General features: G+C 39.4%; 1 protein-coding gene across 2 annotated transcripts in view; it reads left to right on the top strand.

Annotated features, from left to right (window-relative positions):
- Window positions 1-740: 740 nt before the first annotated feature.
- ARHGAP24 (Rho GTPase activating protein 24) overlaps window positions 741-17,144 on the top strand; it is a 508,514-nt gene continuing 492,110 nt past the window's right edge. The window contains exon 1 of one of the 2 annotated variants that reach the window (XM_035004596.1): window positions 741-1,444. The gene's annotated coding sequence lies outside the window, so the exon portion shown is untranslated. The remainder of the gene's footprint in view (window positions 1,445-17,144) is intronic. The other variant, XM_035004595.1, reaches the window with a different exon arrangement.

Below are 17,144 nucleotides of genomic sequence, written 5' to 3'. Positions count from 1 at the left end.
TTTTTTTTTTCCTCCTTGCAGAAGTTAATTTGATTCATTAAAGGGCTGAGAATTCTCCAGCCAGAAAATCAGTTTTTTAATGGGCATCAGGTTGGGACAGGGCAGATCACCAAGAAGAAAGACTCCAAGAAAGAGGATAAAAGAGAAAAGAAAAATAAGTGTCTACATAAGCTTTTATTTTTGTTGTTTCTAAATGTGCATGTGTGCTCTTCTTCCATAGTACTGGAGATTCCTAATGAGAACACTCTTATTTTGTGTCTTAAAGAAACCTAGTGATGATTTTTAAGCAATCGAAAGCAGAGATCTTTTATAAAGCTTTTTGAAGTTACCTTCCAGGTAACCCATATTGTAAGATCTAGATTTGAAATAGGCATTTTTGGTGGTGGTGGGAAGAGAGGGGGTTGCATCAGCAAAAATTTTACTGTCTTCTCTGTCCCTTCTTTCATACTGTGCAATTCTGAGAGCTCTTAAACCGTGATAAGGAAGTGAGTATGCTTTGCGTTTCTCTAAGGATCTAACTGAGGGCATCCATCTAAATAAGCATTTCTAGGAATGCAGGTTTAATGACACAGGTAATTCTGATTGGAGAAATAAGATTTTACAGAGAGAGCCTAGGGAAGCAAATAAAATCTGCGGTGGGGTTTGGCCAAAGAAATGCAGAGCTCCTGGAGGGCGGGAGACATGTATTTTCCATCCTTCTCCGAACCCAGAGCCCCAGATTTGTGACTGGTACGTATCTATGGTACACAAGTAATGAACTGAGTAATGTCAGTTGCGGAGGGACAGAGGCAGGGCAGGCTCTGCCTGGTCGTGGGGTAGCCGGGCGCCTGGCTATGTCACTCAGGCTCCGAGATAACCTAGGGGTGAGACGTAGGGCCAGGACACGGCTCCTTCCGGCCTCCCCCATAGTGCGGCTCGAATCTTCTGAAGCTGCCAGTTGCCAAATGAAATCTGAAACCCTGGGCTGCGTCTGAGGGTTGGCCCCGCTCAGTTGTTCCAGCCTCTTGTACTGTATATTTACACATTCACACACAATCACTCTTTCTAACTTCTGGGACTCTTTGCGCAACTGCTAGGATTTCTCAAGTGCATGTGGCAACTCAGCCCAGCTCCGGGGGAAAGCGGCGGGGCTCCGGAGGGTCTCCAGGGCCGGGGGAGCTGTCACGACTGCGGCGGGGACAGGCGAGGATCGAGGCGCGGGCGGTGGGGGGGGGAGACACCCACAACTTTCCACCCCAGCCGCAGCTCCTTCGGCCGCTGAGCATTTCCTCCCGAAACCACAGCTGCGGAGCCACCAAGTGCATGGGGCGCAACACTTCCCCTTGTTGTGGGAAGTAGAGTAGCCGTCCCTCCCCCCCTTTTCTTTTCCTTCGGCTTGTCCTGGGAGCCTTTCCCTGTGGAGCAGCCGCCGTCCCGCGTCTGTCGTGTGCTCCGAGCAGGGTAGGTAGGTGACGCTGCGCCGGGGTGTGCGCCGGGGCCACCGCGGGAGGCTGAGATGCGGCCCGGGGCGCGCGCGGGGGCTGCAGCCACAGCTGCCTGCGACAGGGAGGGGAGCTGCTGGGGGCGAGGAGGGATCGCCGGAATCCCGTGCTGGTGCAGTGGGGTGTGTGTGTGTGTGTGTGTGTGTGTGTGTGTGTGTGTTGGAAAACAATTTTTATTTTTAAAAGGAAGAAAAGATGTAAGCTGGTAGTATGTGTTTCTGGCCTCAAACATAGATGGAATTTATAAAAATCGTGCAGTTCAACTCCCTTACTATCCATCCTTCCTTCTCCATCCAACCGCCCCCCGCCCCGCCCCGCCCCTCCTTCCCTGTTTGTCTCCACTAGCGTCTTGCGAGAGTTTCCTAGATAACAGGCACACAGAGGTAGGTTTTAATAATGAACTCTTTTATTGCCAACGTAAAATAATAGGGAATCTTTGGTGAATTTTAAGCCACCCCAAAGATTTTGTTTAGATTTTTTAAAAAGTAACTTTTTGAAGACGTTTTCCATCCTCTCTTGAGTATAAATAGGTAATATGTTGTCATTTTAAAAAATAGCGTGGGCTGTATTTCTTTTATAAATCCCCCAAAAGAAGGGGAGATAATACTCTTCGAGAAATATTCTTAGAGATATTAGGTTTTCAATACCAACTAGTAATAGGGAGCCCAGACTCCCTCTATGTAGTCTAGGTCTATTTAATTCATTTGAATTAAAAGATAATCTCCAGACTATTGTGTTTCCATCATAGTTTTTGTTACTTTTTTTTTTAAACCTTAGCAAGACATCATCATTTCATCTCTTTCTAAAAAGAGGAAATACATAAGTCATGCTGGATATTTGAAATATAAAAGTTGTAAGAGGTTTGCTTATGCATAAGTAAAACAATGTGTGTTGCTGTGTCTACTAAGGAAGACAAGTTAATTGAAACCTGGAGTATTTACAGTACAGTTAAGAACTTTACTCAATTACTGAGAAGAAGATGGACAGACAGATTAAATACAATCTGTCCCCTGATTCTAATTAGAACTCAGAACCAACCCTTAAGGGCAAGAATGGATGTTGGTATTAAGCTGGGCATCATAAAACACAGAGAATTAATATATTAGGAAAAGCCAGAAAAGAAGTATAAAGCCACATCAGACTTGTTAAGATCTCGCTCTCCCTTTTAAATCTCTTAATACTTCCTCTTCTCTGGGGACATTTCAACTTCTAAGGGAGCCCAGTAATACAATTCCCCTTTTTATCTTTCTTGAGTGCCTGATCTTTAGGTAAGAAGTCAAGGAGTCCATTCTTTAGATCCATTACTGAGTTGTCAGAGAATTCACGTTAGACATCTTGGAGGACTGAAATACTGGCAAAACTTTAAAATAAATAACATTCTCTTCCCACTCAGAGGAGGTATGTTCTTAGGGGAAGATCTTTAAGTGGGAATAAGGGATAAACTATGAGTTTTTCAGATCTGGAATTTAGTTTGGGGTATGTGTGAGGAATACACAACTAGTGTGATAAAGAGAAGGAGAATCTGTAAATTTTTTTCTGCATCTGAAAGTCTGTTGAAACTCAGTCTGTCCTTGGCTTTCAACTGTATTATTTTGTTTTATTACTTAATCTCAGGGATTTGGGATTGAAAGGTGGATGGTTTCTGAGTAATGTTCTTTTGTGCTGTGTGTACTGGTGAATTTGAATCATTTTGAAAATGCAGCCTGATAGTAAGTGAAGAAAAACTATGTTCTCGAGAAAAAAAAAATCACTGAAGAAGAAATAGGACTGTACCCTTCCAGACAAGAGTATAGGTTTGAGTGTAAAAGAGAAAAGTGTTCTGGGCTTAAATTTCCAGTGAGGTCCTTTCGGGGTTTTTCTTGGTATAGTAATAGCCAAAGCTCTGAGAATTTTCACCGGTCAGGGCTTTATTTACTGTGTGATCTTGGACTCTCTAGGATGGAGGGTGGGGGGTAAGGGAAAGGGCAGGAAGGGTAAGGAATGTGCAACAGGTGGTAATAAGTGGTTCGAGTCTGATTGCTTTGCTGTCTTGGCCAAAGCTGAGTTGGTGTTTACCAACAGTGCCTTAGTAGTATTGTTGTGACCTTCTGGCCCATTCCAGTGTGTTTTCTTTCTGGCTCGATTAGTGTCTGGGTTGGTTTCGTACGGCAAAGAGCAAGCAGAACTGCTGCAAAATCCAGACCATGCATTTTGTTTCTGTTTTTATTGTTAGCAGTGCTGTAGGATCATCTCAGTTACCTGTAGTTATTTTCCTTTGGTATTTCTGGCTGGTAATAAAAGGTTCTTTCCTGGTGAGTTGAGCTTATGTAATGCTGATCCCTTCTTTCCACCATGTGTCAATTTTTGGTAAAGGTGAGAGCTTTGGGAAAAAAAGATGGAGGGGGTGAATAGAGCCTCAGCTTGGAGGCCAGTGGAAGGCACAGCCCCTCAGTTAGTCACACCTGGTTGGAGGAGGTTAACGATAAGAAGAAGAACCTGAGGCATCCATTCCACAGTGGTCACATTTTCCTGAGAAAAAAAGCCCCCACGATTTAAAATCCAGAGATGCTTGTTTACTCTTAAATCCATGGCTAAAGGACTAATATTTCTCCCAGATGGAGAAGGGTATTTAAAAATAAAATTGTAAATGGTCCACTTTGCCATGAAGTTAATGCTCTTCATGTGAAGAGTTCAAGCCTCAGACTGAGTCTTGAAATGGTGACCCGTCTGGACTTCGCTACTCAAACTTTATAAGATTATGATGGTTTCAGTGGCTAAGTAGAGGTACATTTGGAAGTGGGGGGATTGTTCTGATGAGATACAAGGAATGTTCAGTTTTCAGAGGTTATTGTGTACATGTGTGCTTTTAAGCAGCATCTACTCCCAACCATGGCATTGCTACAACTAATCTTTATACAGGACAGATCTAATTGTGTCAATCCCTTGTTCTAAAACCTTTGATGGATCCCGGGATCCCAATTATCCTACAACAGTAACTCTAAGCTCTTTAGTATAGTGACTGAAAGCTTTTAAAGCCCTTCCTTTTTAGCTTCTTTTTGCTGCACAAGGGCTCCTCATTGTTCACACTTCCGATTTTTTGCTCATGGATTTCCATTCTCCAGGAATTTCCTTTGCCTGAAAGTCCTTTCTTGGTGGTCCATTTCAACTGGAACTTTCTCTGGGTGAATTTACCCAGTTCTATGCAGGAAAGATAAATCATTTCATCTTGTCTGCTTTCATGGTGTTTTGAACATACCTCGAATAATTATTTTGAATAATTTTTATTATTAAAATATTACGACCAATCAACTATAGTGAGTTCCTTAACAGTTATATTGGTGGTGGAGGACCCACCTGCATCCTAGTGCCTAGCCCAGTGTCTGAAACATATAGTAGATATGTGTTAATGTTTCCTTAATAAATGGGCAAGCCAAGTTATGAATGAATAAAGTACTGGTGGACTCCAATTTATCCAGATAGTTTTTTTCCCCAAAGGTCCCATTTGAAAAATATCTATTTGGACTCAGAGTTCATTTTCCAAAAGTAACAATACTACAAAATGTAATTCACTTTCTAGACCAGCCCACGCATGTCTATTTAATTCCTATAATAGATGAAATTTGTGCTTTTGAAATGATAAAGCAAAAGCAAAGCAAAACAAAAAACTACTTTGGGATCATCTTTTTCTTTTGAAAAAACACAAGGCATACTCGAGTTTAAAGATAATAGAAACAGTTCTAATAGATACACATTTTTCACAATTGTTTTTTATATGATACTATAAAATCTGTAATCTATCAAATCCCAGTGGGAGGTGCTAGTTTGGCTGTGAGGAGTAATAATGGAGTTAAATTTAGAGATTCTGCTGCCTGTGGATGGGCAATAATTTTAATTAATCAAACAAAATAGAAATACTAATTTTGGCTATTTAATAATTATCTTGAGTGCTAGTGCTTGAAGGAAGTTGGATTTAATTAAAGGAGAATGTGGAGGTGGATGGAGAGGAGGAAATTCAGAAGGGCATCTTTTTTCATGTTACTGATTTTTTATTATATGGGTTTTCTTTTCATCTCATTTGAGCACTTAGGCCAAATCCAAAGTTTCTTCCTGAAAAAATTTGTCTTACTCTACAGTTATTTCTGCTGCCTGACATGTAGAAGGGGGTTGCTCTCCATTTGAACCAAAATACAAATGGGCTTTCTTTCATTTTCCGAGCAGTGTTTCCTCTGGCACCTGCATGCCTCTACATAATTTTTCAATCAAGAATGCATCATGCTTGTGTTTTAGTCACCAGCCAGGGACACTAAGCTCAAATTGTTCCTTATGTAGTATCTCTGAGAAGAGTGGAAGAGCAAGCATTGATATTTAAGAGTAAGAGTCTACTTAGTTTTCTTGGGCGCCTGGGTGGCTCAGTTGGTTAAGCGACTGCCTTCGGCTCAGGTCATGATCCTGGAGTCCCTGGATCCAGTCCCGCATCGGGCTCCCTGCTCGGCAGGGAGCCTGCTTCTGCCTCTGACCCTCCCCCCTCTCATGTGCTCTCTCTCTCTCAAATAAACAAATAAAATCTTAAAAAAAAAAAAAAAGAGTCTACTTAGTTTTCTAACTCTTCCATGCTCCCTATTTTTATCAAATTATATGACCAGAAGCTTACCTATTCCACTCACTTTACAACACCTTTTCATTAGATTGTCTTCATCACACCGTGCTTTATTGTAGTGCCCTAGATTTTACTGAGTCAACATAAAAGAGATAGGCTGCATGGAAAATATCTCTGCACTTTTTGTTACGTATTTCAATATTCCTTACATAAAGATCTCCGTAAATTCATTTTTGCTTTTACTGCTTTAAAAAGTGTGCCTCTTCTGATTAACTAGTGTTGTTTCTTCTGTTAGAAGAAAGGAGACTAAGAAATCACCATGTTTCTCAGTTTGGCTTGTCACCCAAGAAGCTCAGAACTAAATGTGATCCTTAGTTGTACCCTGGTCAAGGTCTTCTTATGACACAGTTTGCATCTTTTTATGTACCGATCATTCCATACCCTTTAAGTTAACTCAAATCCATTATGGAAATAGATTGAATTACCTTCATTCTGTATATTTCTTACTCTTTTTAGACATGTAGTTTAATATTTATAAGTCTCTATTTTGTAACTTCAGTTTAGTCTTTTAGAGCCAATAATTTTTCCAGACCTTTTTTTTTGTATGTGTGATTTCTAGAAATATTCTAGGTACTGTTTTTGTACGCCCTGATGATAAAATAGACTCACCCCAAATATTACATTTCTTGAAAAACTTAGAAGAGTCATGTCTGAATAATTTTGAAAATAGATATTTAAGACCAGACATGTGTGGTTTTTTTAAATACATGTATTACAAATGTATACAAAAGTTCCCTTAGGGATATTTCTGAGAAACAGAAAACTTTCTTTTTGTTACAAATGAAATCTATCAATAAATTGAGGTTTATCCCTATTATTGGGGTTGTTTCCTGACCATCACATTGAGTTTTCAGAAAACAAAGTAATGGGGGCGCCTGGGTGGCTCAGTCGGTTAAGCGTCTGCCTTCGGCTCAGGTCATGATTTTCCAGGGTCCTGGGATCGAGCCCTGCATTGGGCTCCTTGCTCTGCTTCTCCCTCTCCCTCTGCCTGCCGCTCCCCCTGCTTGTGCTTTCTCTCTGTCAAATAAATACATAAAATCTTAAAAAAAAAAAAAAAAAAAGAAAATGAAGTAATTTTTCAAATTTCCTGAGGAGGGGAAATAGCTTTCATTTTGTCCTGAAATTTTTTCTTTCTTTCTTTGAGTCTCACAGGCTCTCATAATGATAGTCACTCTAATGAATTAAGTACCTACTAAATACCAAACACTCCATGAGATGCTTTTACCTATATGATTTGTAATTCTAGAAGTAGTTAGAAGTGATTAGTAATTCCAGCAGTAAAATCTGTTCTCTCTAATTCAGATATTACTATTCCCATTACATGAGAATGTTTGGGCTTGGAGAGATAAAGAAGTTCACCTAAGGTAACATAGAAGCGATAGAGAGTCATGAACCAAAACCATGTCTGCCTGCTATTTTTACTGTATTATCTTCCTCTTGGTCCCAACATGGTCTCCACAAACTGGCTTTGGAACTTTCTTATGGCTCTTTCAGGTGACAGTATTCTTGTGCTGATGAGTTGGGGCCCCTGGGGTGAGTTACCACTATAAAGGTTCTCCTGTGAGAAAAGAGACTCCAGCAGCCTCAGACTGGTAACTGAATCAATCTGTAGTGATCAGCCTGACCAGACAATTTTCTGGTGAGAAGTAAATAGAAAAGGTATTACCCATGGGGTTTCAGTGATCTATCCCCATGACTTAATTCCCATATATGGGGCATATACCCCAGGAACTCCGTGAGCAAGAGGTGGAGGTAGAGGAAGGGGAAGGTACAAGTAGTCCATGGTCTGAGGACTGGAGACCCAACTTAGGAAAGCTGAAATGTAGCAGGAGAGGGTGATTTTGCTGGAGGGAGCAACTGAGAAGGGGAGAAAAGTTGAGGTGGTGGTAGTACTCACTGGTCACACAAAAGTGAAATGAGCAATAAGGGAAGTGATTTCCATGCCAATCTTTCTCAAGGAAGGACATTCACTATAGAAATTGTTGAAAGTCATCTCACTCCTCTTTGTAAAGATACAAAACGGACTTCTCCAACCTTCATGAGGGGTCATCTTTGATTGTTTCATTCTTTCCCACACTGGTTTAAAAATGTCTCATATGAAGGAACTTCTAGCAAGAAAAGATGAGCCAGAGAAGTCGAGAGATCCTGATGTTATCTTATTGCACTTCATTTCATAAACCTAGAATTTAGCTACATGAGTACCACCTTCAGAGTTTCATTTGGTATTCAAATCCCATTATGGTTTAACGGTTATTATGAAATAGTCAATACAGTGTTGATGATTTTATATAAAGGCATCTATGGGGTATACAAAAGGCCTCAGCCTTCACATAATTGTGATTTGCTGATTAAAGACTACATCTTTTGGTAACAACTTACAGTTTCATCGTGGAATAACTTTTCTGTGTCTTCGGGATTAGGTTCAGGGTGACAGGTTCCATGGTGGAGCCTTGGTTTCTGGTCCCTAAAGACAGGTGGAAGCCACAAGGAATTGTCTGGGTGAGGAGTTCTGAGAACTTCTGCACCACGGATGGAGCTGCCAGAAAGGATGGATGGGAGAAGGACAGTAGCAAGGTCATAGGATAACCTGATATCCTCAGAAGGCAAGGAATTAAGAGAAAAGGCAAATCCAGAGACAGCACTGGGAACTAGAAGCCAATGGAAGGGAGCCATGTATGGTGTGGCAACTGAGAATTTGGTCTCTGTCTAATAATAGATAACAATTATTGAAGCCTTATTATGTGCTTAGTTGTGCCAAGCCCTTGTCATGGGTCATCATCCCCTTTAATCCTCACAGCTCTCATGTGAGTAGGCCCTATTATTATCTCACTCTTTTATAGATGGGAAAGCTGAAACTTGGAGAGGCTTAGTAACTTACCAAAATCACACAACTAAGTAGTAGATCTGGGATTCAAAACTAAAATATCTCACTCTGAAGGAGCAATCTTTGTCATTATGCTCTGGAATTAGGCCTCTGTTCCAACATGGCTCTGAAGTGCACAAACCTTGTGACCTTGGGCAATTTGCATTAATCTCGAACCACAGATTTCCTCTCTGTGAATATGGGCATTTGATAATACCGCCTTCATAACGTTATTATGGGTTTTTAATTTATGAAGTGAGCAACGCTTATAAAGAGACTGGAAGGGTATCTGGCAACCTGGTAAGTATCAATGCATGTTAACAGTTATTATTATCAAATTAAATGATGAACATGGGAATCCTGCACAGTATTTTTCAGAAGGTGGATCTTGATCTATCAACGTTCATAAATCAAATTTGTGGTTCATGACCAATGTTTCTTTTTAAATGAAGAGGAGTAGAAAAGGATGGAATGGAATGGGAAAAAAATCAGGATTCGTTATAATAAAAGTAAGAATTATTTCATATGTTTTAATGTCTGTTTTGTGTATATGGGCATCTCACACACTGGGTAAAAATGAAAAAATATATTTCTGATTATTAACTTCCAAAAAAACATATTGTAAAAATCATTTAAAGTAGCATTTTTCAAAGTGTGGTCCAGGAACCAGTAGCTTCAGTTTTACCAGGGAACTTGTTAGAAAGGCACATACTGCATGGAGCACTGGGTGTTATACAAAAACAATGGATCGTGGATCACCACATCAAAAACCAATGATGTATTGTATGGTGACTAACATAACATAATAAAATTTAAAAAAAAGAAGAAGAAATGCAAATTACCGAGTCCCACCTGCACCCATTCATGTGTGTTTTAACAAGCCCTCCAGGTGATTAAGGACAATTATGTATTCAAAAGTGATGTATTTGGAATTCATGAAAAAATTAGGTAAGGCTACATGTAAATTATTTAAGAGTAGTTAAGAGTACATGTTGTATTATATTGACTAAGGATTTGAATTTTCCACAGAATGCCATCTTGTGTTGGGTGACTTGTTTTCTGTAGCTGTTTCCCCAATTTTTTCTACGCTGCCTGCTCACAGTGCAGGCGGGTAAGTCCCATAGACGTCAATTAGTTTATATGTAGGACATTGAGTAGTTAGATCCTGTGTTTTCTTCTAGCACTACAAGATTAAAAGTTAAAATTCTTTGTGAGTAGCCCTGAGCCCTGAATATCTAGGTTGTGTTCAATTTGAAATGTTTTAATGATAATAGTCCAGATGCCTGAACAGCTACAAAATTAAGAATTAAATTAACAACTCATAAAAAACTGCACTCAATATTTTACTAATTGAGGTATTTATTTTGAAAAGCACATGCAAACAAGAAGACATTGACAGTCTAGTTAATGTAAAACTAATACTGATGATAAAAAAAATCCTTTTGGTAGAAATGAAAGTGATAATAAATTTTTGTACTAGAATATTTTCCCCCTCAAAGGAAACAGTGAAGGTGTTTAAGGTATTTATGTATCATATGCCATTACTGTTAAGAGAGAGTGGATGCTATTGCATTGACCGGTCTTTGTTCATTATGGTGTTTAATGTAATTTATCGTTGTATTTTGTTTTTGGTAGGAGGGTGTGTTTACTCTAAGACTTAATATACTCTTTGAAGACACAGCATCCAAATTCACTAGAAAAGACTTGACTTTCTTTGACATTTAAAAAAAAATAAATAGGGGCGCCTGGGTTGCTCAGTCGGTTAAGCTTAAGCGGTTAAGCGTCTGTCTGCCTTCAGCTCAGGTCATGATCTCAGGCTCCTGGGATCGAGCCCCATGTTGGGCTCCCTGCTCAGTGGGGAATCTGCTTCTCCCTTGCCCTGTGCTCCCCCCTCCCCCAACTTGTGCTCTCTCTGTCTCTCCCTCTTGCTCTCACTCTCTCTGAAATAAATAAATAAAAGCTTTTAAAAAAAATAAGTATTCCTTTGGATTTTTAAAAATTTATTTAAAAATTTTGTTTTCCCTTGGATTTTTGAAAAGTAGCTTTTCAATGGATATCTATTAACATTTTAAGTGTTTAGTGAAGTGTGAAAATATTTTTCAAGACAAAAGTGTCAGGAAAAGCGAAAGTTTACTTTCTGGCTCACCACAGGTGAAATTTCATGTTTAACAGTAGCTTGAGAGGTATTTCCAAAGATCCTTTCCTGCTTTGCATCCTGTGGTTGGAGAGGAATGGAAGCGGAAGAAAGGGGGGAGGTTGTGGGCTGGATCCTGCTTCTGGTAGTAATTAGCATCTGTGAACTCAGGCAAATCATGTTGTTTTTCTGGACTTTAGTCTCCTTCTTGGTAAAATAAGGGGGTTGTAATAAATACATTCTAAGATTGATCCAACCCTGAAAAAGTTTCTCTTGCTAAATGGTCATGTGTTCTTTTGAGCAATTTTAGTAAGAATGTGGCTATGTGTATATATTGGTAGGGCTCAAAGAATAGATGTTTGACTTTATGGAGAAGTGAGGATCTGGAAGCCTTATAGATTACTTGACAAAGTTTAGCTTGACCTTTCCTTGACAAATTTCATGTACCAGTGGGTTGGTTTTCATCAGCTGTGGGGTTGGGGGCATGGGTGATACCACTCACTAGGTGGCATTTGAGAATGCATGAGGGTGTTCTCGGTCATCACAAAGATTGGGTGAACTGGTATTTAGTGTCCAGGGGTCAAAAGTGCCACACGTCTTGTAAAGTGTGTGCCAGTCCCTCACTACAAAGAAGCTTCCCTCCTGGAAGCACAAGAACATTCCCATTGGGAAGTAGCAAATGAAGTTAAAGGATTTAGTTTTAGCTCCATATTTTATAAAGTCATCTGGGAAATTGGAAATGAAGTTGTCGTACACTTTCTGTGGTTTCAGTAACACAAATGCAAACAATATCTATTCTTCGATGACAACTGGTGTTTGTGATGCATGGGGAGAGAATAGCCTCCAGCTCCCTACACTATATATTGACTATGCAGTAAGAAAAGCAGTAAAAAGCTCAGCTTTGTTAGTATGGTGTGCAAATATAACTGGAAAACATACTAGGAATAGTTCCTTTGAGTATGGAGTTACTAGTTTCCTCATGACAGCCATATTTTTAATGAAATGGCTTATAGAAGTTTCCATTCAATATAAGTAGACATTTCTTGGTCCAAATAAATGTTCTAATTAAGGCAATAAATGCATAGATTTGATTCTTTATGATGAGAAATACCACCTGCCTAACAGTTCTATACACATGATGATGAGTGACATGAGCACTTCTTATTCACCCTCTGGCCTCTTCAGCACTTGGATTGGCCTTGCCATATTCCAGGTCAGGTTAAGGATGGACTCCATTTATCAAGAGTGACTCATCCAGGGCAACCTCAGGAACTTCAGTAACGTTTTCAAACTTGATGTGAACTTTGCTTTGGAATCACTTAAATCACAGGATCAGTTCATTAAAATTATTCATCTCTTTTACCTTCTTGCACTTGTCAAGTCCCTGGTTTGTTAATGTGATCTGTATGCTTTTAAACTATTGCTTATATTCAGCTCTTAGACATTGTGAGTATAGAAGGTGTTGTATGGATAAAACTGGTGTCTAGCCAACCAAAGCCAACTTGTTATTTTCCAGGAGTGAAAGGGAACCCCTGCTTTTCCTTTCTTTGGCGAATCTGGGACTTCATCCCTGTAGGAGAAGGGGGGAAAGGGAAGTGGAGTTGAAATGTGTAACTTTTCTTTGCCTATAAATTTGGTAAAAAAATTAGATTTCAGGAGAAGGTTGAAATTACAGAATTAAAAAAATCATTTTGGCAATCTTTCATGTTCATTATGCATGCTAGGCCTCCACAATTAACAAAAGTTACATGCTACATTCCCCTTGGAATGAATTTTTTGGACATCAGAACAAAAACCCACTTGGCAAATAGCTATAACCATTCTACTTCAATTTGATATGGAAAATGAGTTCAAAGTGAGTTAGGCCACCTCTGCTCTGCAACAAGAAGGGTCCTAGTTAAGTACCATATGGCAAAATTGAGAAAACAGTCACTCATGATTTTTGGTGTTCGATTGTTTAGGTGTGGAATTGTGGCTGAGAAAAAAACAAGTGAATATGTAACCACAATTTTAAAAAGCATTTTTACCGAGGCTAGATTAACCCCTAAAGGCAGCTGAAAAATATACCACATTAAAATCAAGATGTAACTTATAATACTTTCTGGTTTTAGTTACATTTTAAAGCAAATTCCTTGTGATAATATTAATTACGTTGAACCCATTTAATATGAATGTTCTCAACACACTGTAGAGTTTCATTCGATTCAGTCCTCAAACCCACACTACAATTGTACATTCTTCTCTTATTATATTATGCTGTTCATATTTTTGAAGAACAATGAAATAAGTAGGCCTGATGATAATAAAAAGTTAAAGGATTTTATACAGCAAACAAAAACAAGAATTAACAAAAAACTGGTTAATCTCTTTAAGTGCTGCCTTACGAAGTCAAATAATCACTGAAGGTGAGAAAATGGGGTGGGGGGAAGGGGTGGAGAAGAGGCTTCAGCTCAGGGCAACTGCTGTGTAAAGCTGAGAAACAGGGAGCCTTCTTTCTGTGCCTTGCTTTTATAACCTCTCTGTTTGCGGTCCCATCCTCTACTGTTTAATGTGTGGAACATTCCAGGGAGTATCCTTAGCTTCCCTGACATGAGTCTGTGCCTGGGGCTTGAAGGCTCTGAGGGACTCCTTTCAGAAACAGGGGAGGACAAATAGAGCAAGCTGGCTCTGCAGCCCTTGGCCCAGCTGGTTGAGACGGACTTTTCACTGGGAGCAGGTGAGACCTTTGTACCACTGAGCCATGGGATGCCAGAGCATGCCGCCTCATGCAGGTTTGCAGGCAGTTCTAAAGAGGGTAGGATGCCATCTCAGAAAAGTGGGGGGTTACTGCTGCATCTCAAAAGAGAGAATACTAAATGCTTAGACTTCCTTCACCCCTTTGCATGTGGCTCAGTGGTGTTACATCCGGCACTTTGCTTCTAATATATTTATTCTCAAGCAAGAACAGCGCATTAGTGGCTAGGGGTAGTTCTTATTTGTTTAGCAAAGAACCCTCTGGCCAAGTGCATAGCAATAATAATAGTGGCGTACTTTTTGCTGCCGTTTTCTGTTTGTTTGATGGAATAAAGATTTTGTTAATGTCTTAGAAAGAGCCACTAAATAAAATGAAATTATATCAAACTGCTTGGTGGAAACGCCAAGCAATTAATGTATGGTATCATTAATGAGCTGTATTATTAATGTGAAATGCTAATGTAATTCAGAAAGAGTAAATGATATGTAAAGGTCGTATTACCATGAGCACGGAGGGGGCAGGGATGGAGGGGAGGTGTAAAGAGAGAGAGAGAGAATAAGTAAATACATGTGTGAGGTTAAGGTGGAATGGACTGGAATTGCTGGTGATGTTTCCTAGGAGTCTGGGATATGCTGAATTAGAGCTGGTGCTGCTATTCGTCAAGGTTGTCAGGGAACAGATCCCGTGACTGCTTAAGGGGTTGGAGATGGATTCCCGATACCAGTGTTGACCCATAAACGGTAACCAGAATCATTAGGCCTGTGTTTACAGACTTGGGGACAGGCAGCAAAAGCCCCTGGAAACTTATTTCCAATGGACCAAGTTAAATTTTTATCTTAAATCTGAGCTTTGATTTGAAACAAAGGTATTAGCTGGTTTTTCTTGAGTTGGTAGTTCCTTTACCTTGCGACTTCCTGTTATTCCATTGTGAAGTTTCCAGAGAATTCTCTTTAGAAGCGTTCACATAGGAATCAGTCTATCTGCCTGCTTTCTAAGAGACCGAATTCAGTGCCGTGGTTGATTTTAATGAGAGGCAGGGAAGCACTCTTATTTTTTGACTGTTAAGAACTGTAGTGAACAATTCAGCTATAGGATGTCTGTTTGGCAGTTTTTGAAAAGTTATATACCTGGCAGCCCCAACTCCTATTAGAATGATACGTTTACCTCTGTGGTCTGAGTGTAGCACTCTGTTTATGGTAAATAAGTGGCCACTAACTAGGAGTTGACAGCTTATTTGAAAACATTTTTTTTTCAAAACAGAACTCATATGACATATTATAAAATTCTTCATTATTGTGTAACTTATTAATGAATTTTTCCCCATAGAGACCATCTGATATAATTTGGAGTCTCAGATATTTTAATCTTTATGTTTTTAGTCCAACACAAGTGCTTCTTTCTGCAGACTACAATTTACCTTTTGTTAGTAGATTTGTTTAACACTTTTCTGATATTCAAGCATGATTGACTTTTATTTTTTCATTTATGAGTGGTATTTATAAGAGTTGGTGCAAGACTTGGTATTCTGGGTTGATCAATTATCCTATTATCTTGCTTTATTCTCTTCAAAGTTTTGACTAAATTGGGCATGATATTAAATGTTTTGTGCTTTATCACATGAAACAATGCTTTCTTAGACTAATTTTAAGTTGATAATGTTCTCATAATTAATGACTTTTTAAATTATAATTGTTTATTTTTTAGTTCATTGATGGTTAGTATGGTACATTTCTTCCATTTAAAGCGAGTCTTTAGGAAAATAACAGTTTTGTCCTCTCATTTCTTCTATTTTTTTTGTGTTTAACTATAAATATCAGATTCATAAATTATGACTACATGGAAACACATCTCTTCTGCTATTAATTGCCACTTACTGGCCTGTGACTTTTTTACTCATTTAATATTAATAAGTCAACCAGGCTCTATTTCAGTTCAGATGTTATCTCGAAATCACCAGGACTCCTGGAGTCTGTTCACACCCACATGGCTGCTTGGAAACCAGGCTGAAGAGAGCAGTGGTGCTGGGCAGGGGTCCTGAGAGGGATTCTGAGTGGATTAGGTACTTACTGGGGTCTTGGAAGCAGTATTTTTCATCTGCACTTTGGCTATGACTCTACACTTGCTTCTTAGTTCAAGGAAGACACTGGCCAGGGTGCATTGTCAACCAGTAGACCGAGGACTTTGTCTTGTGATGGCAGCCTTCAACACCTCTGGGTGTCTGTAATGCCATTTCAGAAGAATGAATTTTAGGTTCCCTTAGAAGTTTCAGCTACTTCACTGTCTGAATTCTAGTGCATTTGAAATTATGTTGAGCAGGTGACAGCTCCGCATCAACAGCCCTTTCCTCTTGCAAGTTCAGTGTCTTGCTTGAAAGGAAAGAAAAGAGAGAGGCAAACCAAGAAACAGACTCTTAACTACAGAGAACAAACTGATGGTTCCCAGAGGGGAGGTGGGTGGGGGATGGGTAAAATAGGTGATGGGGAATAAGGAGGGCCCTTGTGATGAGCACCGAGTATTGAATGGAAATGTTGAATCACTACGTTGTAGACCTGAAACTTATATAACACTGTATGTTAACTATGCTGGAATGAAAATAGAAACTTAAGGGAAAAAAGTAAATGATAACAACATTATTTTTTACTTCCTGATGTCTTCCATATTGATCTAAGTCTTTCGCAAATGAAACAAAGTAATAGAAAACAGCCTTTTTTCCCAAGTTTTTCTGAGTATAATAAGATAAAATTTCATGAGAAGCCTCAAGATAAGGAGAGACCTAAGCCAAAAATAGACACTCCCACCTGACAAAAGCCATTTTGTCTTTCCGGAAGATGAGACCTGTAAACGGCAGGGTATCACAGTCTCTTTCCCTGCTTTGTTTCTGGGTTTCAGTGAAGAGGGAAAGGAGCTGGCAGGGATGGAGGGGTTGATAGGAAGTGTTAAAAAAGAGAAGTAGCCCGAATCAAGTAGTAGTTGAGTACAGAAAAAGTTTATTGTTATTAATCTAGAATTATTAGATATGAGGTCAAATTGACTTCTATTAGAATGTGGATTTTTAATAGTGTGTCTGAATTTAGTGCCCCGTGACATGATAGGTGTTACAAGCATTTCTGATGCTCAGATACAGGTATGATAGTGACTCAGTGCTCGGGTTTCTCTCCTTAGCTGTCACTGATGAGTGTCAGCATTATTTCTCTTGGATAGAGAAAGACAATTTTAATCCTTTAACAGTGCTGCTTATTTTATATATGTTTGCATCTCATTTTGATTTGGTAGCTTCCAAACCCTGGGGAATATAT

Source organism: Mirounga leonina, unplaced genomic scaffold, assembly GCF_011800145.1.
Source record: "Mirounga leonina isolate KUSES-001 unplaced genomic scaffold, KU_Mleo_1.0 Mir_129, whole genome shotgun sequence".
In the NCBI taxonomy this organism is placed as follows: Eukaryota; Metazoa; Chordata; class Mammalia; order Carnivora; family Phocidae; genus Mirounga; species Mirounga leonina.
Note: the sequence above shows the minus strand (reverse complement) of the source record. Positions and strands in the feature narration are given on the sequence as shown.